At 43.2% G+C, this 5,824-nt stretch overlaps 1 long non-coding RNA gene across 1 annotated transcript; it reads right to left on the bottom strand.

Moving 5' to 3' along the window:
* Nucleotides 1-2,803: 2,803 nt before the first annotated feature.
* Nucleotides 2,804-5,309, bottom strand: LOC134759279 (uncharacterized). The gene is made up of 2 exons (XR_010135368.1): nt 4,259-5,309; nt 2,804-3,890 (listed from the first exon to the last, which is right to left on the bottom strand). It is a non-coding gene; the product is annotated as an uncharacterized lncRNA (long non-coding RNA).
* Between the last annotated feature and the right edge of the window lie 515 nt (nt 5,310-5,824).

The following is a 5,824-nucleotide window of genomic DNA, read 5'->3' as shown; positions in this document are numbered from 1 at the left end:
GCCTCTCTGATTATTCACCCACGTTCCGTTGGTGTCTGATCTCCACAGGGATGCCTGCCTTGATCATTCATCCACGTTCCCTTGGTGGCAAGTAAATTACGGGGATGCTTGCTTTGGCTGCTCACCCACGTTGCACCCCAGGGCTGCTCCCCACCCCCTTCTCCGTGTCTCTACCCTTTTCTTTAAACTTGTCTCCTTCACTATAGGCAATCTTCACCCTCCATTCCTCCTTCTTCTCCCTTAGCTTGTGTTCTTAAGAACTTAAAACCTCTTCAACTCTCACCTGACCTAAAATCTAAGCATCTTATTTTCTTCTGCAACACCGCTTAGCCCCAATACAAACTTGACAATGGCTCTAAATAGCCAGAAAATGGCACTTTTGATTTTTCCATCCTACAAGATCTAGATAATTCTTGTCATAAAATAGGCAAACAGTCTGAGGTGCCTGATGTCCAGGCATTCTTTTACATATCGGTCCCTCCCCAGTCTCTGTTCCCAATGCAACTCATCCCAAATCTTCCTTCTTTCCCTCCCACCTGCCCCCTCGGTCCCAACCCCAAGCGTCACTGAGTCTTTCTAATCTTCCTTTTCTACAGACCCATCTGACCTCTCCCCTCCTCGCCAGGCTGAGTAGGTCCCAATTCTTCCTCAGCCTCTGCTCCTCCATCCTATAATCCTTTTATCATCTCCCCTCCTCACACGTGGTCCGGCTTACAGTTTCCTTTCGCGACTAGCCCTCCCCTACCTGCCCAGCAATTTCCTCTTAAAAAGGTGGCTGGAGCTAAAGGCATAGTCAAGGTTAACGCTCCTTTTTCTATACCCGACCTCTCCCAAATCAGCGTTTAGACTCTTTTTCATCAAACATAAAAAACCCAGTCCAGTTCATGGCCCCTTTAGCAGCAACCCTGAGACACTTTACAGCCCTAGACCCTAAAAGGTCAAAAGGCCGTCTTATTCTCAATACACATTTTATTTTATTACCCAATCTGCTCCCAACATTAAATAAATCTCCAAAAATTAAATTCCAGCCCTCAAACCCCACAACAGGACTTAATTAACCTCACCTTCAAGGTGTACAATAATAGAGTAAAGGCAGCCAGGTAGCAACATATTTCTGAGTTGCAATTCCTTGCCTCCACTGTGAGACAAACTCCAGCCACATCTCCAGCACACAAGAACTTCCAAACGCCTGAACCGCAGCTGCAAGGGGTTCCTCCAGAATCTCCTCCCACAAGAGCTTGCTACAAGTGCCGGAAATCTGGCCACTGGGCCAAGGAATGCCCACAGCCCAGGATTCCTCCTAAGCCATGTCCCATCTGTGTGGGATCTCACTGAAAATCGGACTGTTCAACTCACCTGGCAGCCACTCCCAGAGCCCCTGAAACTCTGGCCCAACAGTCTCTGACTGACTCGTTCCCAGATCTTCTCGGCTTAGCAGCTGAAGACTGAGACTGCCTCGGAAGCCTACAGGACCATCACAGACACTCTGGATAACTCTCACAGTGGAAGGTAAGTCCGTCCCCTTCCTAATACGGAGGCAACCCACTCCACATTACCTTCTTTTCAAACGCCTGTTTCCCTTGCCTCCATAACTGTTGTAGGTACTGACGGCCAGGCTTCTAAACCTCTTAAAACTCCCCAACTCTGGTGCCAATCTAGACAATACTCTTTTAAGCACTCCTTTTTAGTTATCCCCACCTGCCCAGTTCCCTTATTAGGCCGAGACACTTTAACTAAATTATCTGCTTCCCTGACTATTCCTGGGCTACACGCCACCTTTTCCAGACACCAGACCAACTTGGACTGTGCCCCAAATAACTTGTCATCCCTACTATCTTCTGTCTAGTCATACTCCTATTCGCCATTCTCAACTACTCATACATGCCCTGCTCTTGTTTACACTGCCAGTTTACACTGTTTCTCCAAGCCATCACAGCTGATATCTCCTGGTGCTCTCCCCAAACTGCCACTCTTAACTCTTAAAGTAAACAAATAATCTTTGCTGGCAGGACTATGCTGAATCTCCTTAGGCACTCTCTAATTAGATGTCCTGGGTCCTCCCAATTCTTAGACCTTTAATACCTGTTTTTCTCCTTCTCTTATTCCGCTTAGTTTCTCAATTCATACAAAACCGTATCCAGGCCATCACCAATAATTCTAAATGACAAATGTTTCTTCTAACAACCCCACAATATCACCCCTTACCACAAAATCTTCCTGCAGCTTAATCTCTCCCACTCTAGGTTCCCACGCTGCCCCTAATCCCACTCGAAGCAGCCCTGAGAAACATTGCCCATTATCTCTCCATAGTCCCCCCCAAAATTTTCACCGTCCCAACATTTTACCACTATTTCATTTTATTTTTCTTATTAATATAAGAAGACAGGAATGTCAGGCCTCTGAGCCCAAGCTAAGCCATCATATCCCCTGTGACCTGCACGTACACATCCAGATGGCCAGTTCCTGCTTTAACTGATGACATTCCACCACAAAAGAAGTGAAAATGGCCTGTTCCTGCCTTAACTGATGACATTATCTTGTGAAATTCCTTCTCCTGGCTCATCCTGGCTCAAAAGCTCCCCTACTGAGCACCTTGTGACCCCCACACCTGCCCGCCAGAGAACAACCCCCCTTTGACTGTAATTTTCCTTTACCTACCCAAATCTTATAAAATGGCCCCACCCCTGTCTCCCTTTGTTGACTTTTTTTGGACTCAGCCCACCTGCACCCAGGTGAAATAAACAAGCCTTGTTGCTCAAACAAAGCCTGTTTGGTGGTCTCTTCACACAGACACGCATGAAAGTAGGGACCTAAGCATTTTAATTAAAGTCCTCATTTTGAATCCTCAGTGCCATTTGTTTCTGGTACATTTGGTTCCTGAGTCCTTATGTGGAGAGTTGGGGATGAAAGGTAAACTGTTACCATTTGAATGGAAAACAAGCCTGAGAACTGATTACAGATCCAGGTGAACTGAAAATGTAATAAACAGGCACTATCCTCTAAACAGGAAACTACTAATTAGATTTTTGAGCTTAGCATAAATGCCTCCTAAATTTCATGTTAATACAGAACCTCACTGTATATTGATTCGATTTTTCTGATACAAAAAGTGTGCGCTGGTTGAATGTGTCCCTAGAGGCTTAATTGTGCTGGGTATCCTACAGCAATGGTTGTATTGAAATGTAAATAATAATGCCAAGAGCCATCATTTTTGTTTGCAGTGATTGGAAGCTGTTCATTCTAAATTATTATTTTTATATTTCTCTTGTCTTTGGCCTTGGGAATATGTCAACAATGTCCAAAATGCATTTCCAGGTCAGACAAACAAATAAGTCTATATTAATTAAACACAAATCAAGTCTGTAAGTTTAAGTTTCTGTATCAGTGTGATAATTCATTAATTAAGAAACCCCAGCCATTGGCCAGGCATGCTGGCTCACGCCTGTAATCCCAGCACTTTGGGAGGCCGAGGCAGGCAGATCACGAGGTCAGGAGATCGAGACCATCCTGGCTAACACAGTGAAACCCCGTCTCTACTAAAAATACAAAAAATTAGCCAGGCATGGTGGTGGGTACCTGTAGCCCTAGCTACTCGGGAGGCTGAGGGAGGAGAATGGTGTGAACCCGGGAGGCAGAGCTTGCAGTGAGCCGAGATGGTGTCACTGCACTCCAGCCTGGGCGACAGAGTGAGACTCTGTCTCAAAAAAAAAAAAGAAAGAAAGAAACCCCAGCCATCAAACAGTCTTCAGTGAGGATGTAGGGTCCACGAGCCTCAAGGTTGGCATCAGATCACTGAAGGAACAAAGATCATGACCTGCTTTTGACAACTGCATTGTTTCAGGAAGGAAGTTAGGAAGGAAGGATCTGAAGAGAGCTCAACAAGGGCATACCTAAAAGAAGATAAAGGAAAATAAATGCCAAGTTGGGGAACTATTTGCTTGGTAGAAGTGGAACAGGGGAAATGTATAGCATTTGAAAACAAAAACCTAACATTTCATCTTGAAACAGCAGAACTCAGTTCACCACTGGAATGAACTGAGGGCCAATCAGGCATACACTTGGAGCTCAGATCTTGGGGAACATATTTATATATAACTCTCTTTGAATTAGCTTTCAATGAGAGCAGTCTTCTGCCCAGGATATCCTGGGTTTGGAGAACAATGGCAGCCGCCTGATTTGAATCTCCCCTACACTCTTCCCAATCCCACTCCGCCCCCCAAAAAAACAAAATTGACAATGAGAATGAATAAAACCATACCTGATTTGAGTCGTCAGCATAACTAGAAAACAGAACATCATGACCTTCAAGTTATCTGTAAGTAAAGGGGAATAAAATTATAATGGACTACCATGGTTCTTCTGCCATTGAAAACCTGTGAGGGCAAGGAGTGAAGAGGGAGAGGTTTAAGAGATTTCATGAAAAAGAATAGAGAGGAGCAAAGAACTTGGATAACATGTAGACAGAAGCACTTCCAGAAAGTGCCAGTCCAACAACAAATGGCAAAATACTGAATATAGGCTGGGCCTTGATAGCTTATGGCACTAATTATAGGGAAGGGGCTTGAAAATGTGTAAAACCCAAAGAAGGAAACAATAGACACTGGGGTCTAGTTGAGGAGGAGGGGGGAGAGTGGGAGGAGGGAGAGAAGCAGAAAAGATAAGTATTGGGTACTGGGCTTAATACCTGGGTGATGAAATAATATGTACAATAAACCCCAGGGACATGTTTACCTATGTAAAAAACCTTCACATGTGCCCCCACACCTAAAATAAAAGTTAAAAAAAAAGTGTGAAACCAGATGAGGCAGCCCCAAGATGGTTACTTTGTGGGGAGTAGCAGGTACAAAGAAAAATGGTAGCATTAGTTGAATACAAGACAATAAGAAGTAGGTAAGGAAATAAAAGGAAAAAATTAAGGATACTACAGAAACAAAAGAGAAATAAGACATACCAATCCTTCCCTTTTCCACAAAAGAAACTGCATAGAAGAAGGCATAATTGACATAAGACGTAAGAGAATGTTCTCAAACTAGGATCGCTGTTCATGAAATGAATTGGCATAGACAGAAAGCAAACCACAACCACATAAAACTATTTAAAAAATCACAAAACACAAGTCAAAGCATTACTGTGTTGAAAACTTTCTCCAAAAACCAACTATAAAACTGAAGAAACCCATAACACAAAACTCTAAGCTGTATGAAATATACTCAAACAAGTATTTGGGGATATGGAAAACACCCTGATCCAGAAATACAAAAATTAAGAGTAGATACAAACCTAAAAATAGAGGTATGGGGGGAATGATATGAGAGTTGATTAAGAATGGAAGTAGAAGAAAAAGATCAAATTATATCAGAAAAAAATGATATCAGAATCTGCCCCCCAACCATAAATATTAGGAGGAGCCTCTCTATGGTCTCCATTCTTTTCATTTTTACCCCTCTTCCCCCAAGTTTCCAGATCCTTCCTTCTCTGCCCTCTGTGTTTATGAAAGTAAGTCCCATATCACTTTACTACTGTTACCGCCATTTCATGAAATCGCTAAGTGTCCTCAGCACTAGAGCTTCCTTATCATCAGAGTGGAGCACCTACAAAATAAATGAGCTATTCAGAACATAATTTTATAGTATTCTTATGCTTAAAAAAAACTCATCCAAAGAATGTCAGTTTCATTTCTTCCACATTCTCCCCCACCCCTACCACCAACCAGGATTTTCAAAGGTTGACATCACAGGGGAGAAAAAGTAGTATCTCTTCCTCACCCATCACAAGGTTCATTGCTGACACCCCTATAACAAAGACAGATTAACAAGAGAAAAGG

Source organism: Gorilla gorilla, chromosome 9, assembly GCF_029281585.2.
Source record: "Gorilla gorilla gorilla isolate KB3781 chromosome 9, NHGRI_mGorGor1-v2.1_pri, whole genome shotgun sequence".
Taxonomy (NCBI): domain Eukaryota; kingdom Metazoa; phylum Chordata; class Mammalia; order Primates; family Hominidae; genus Gorilla; species Gorilla gorilla.
This window is presented reverse-complemented; position numbering and strand designations above follow the sequence as displayed.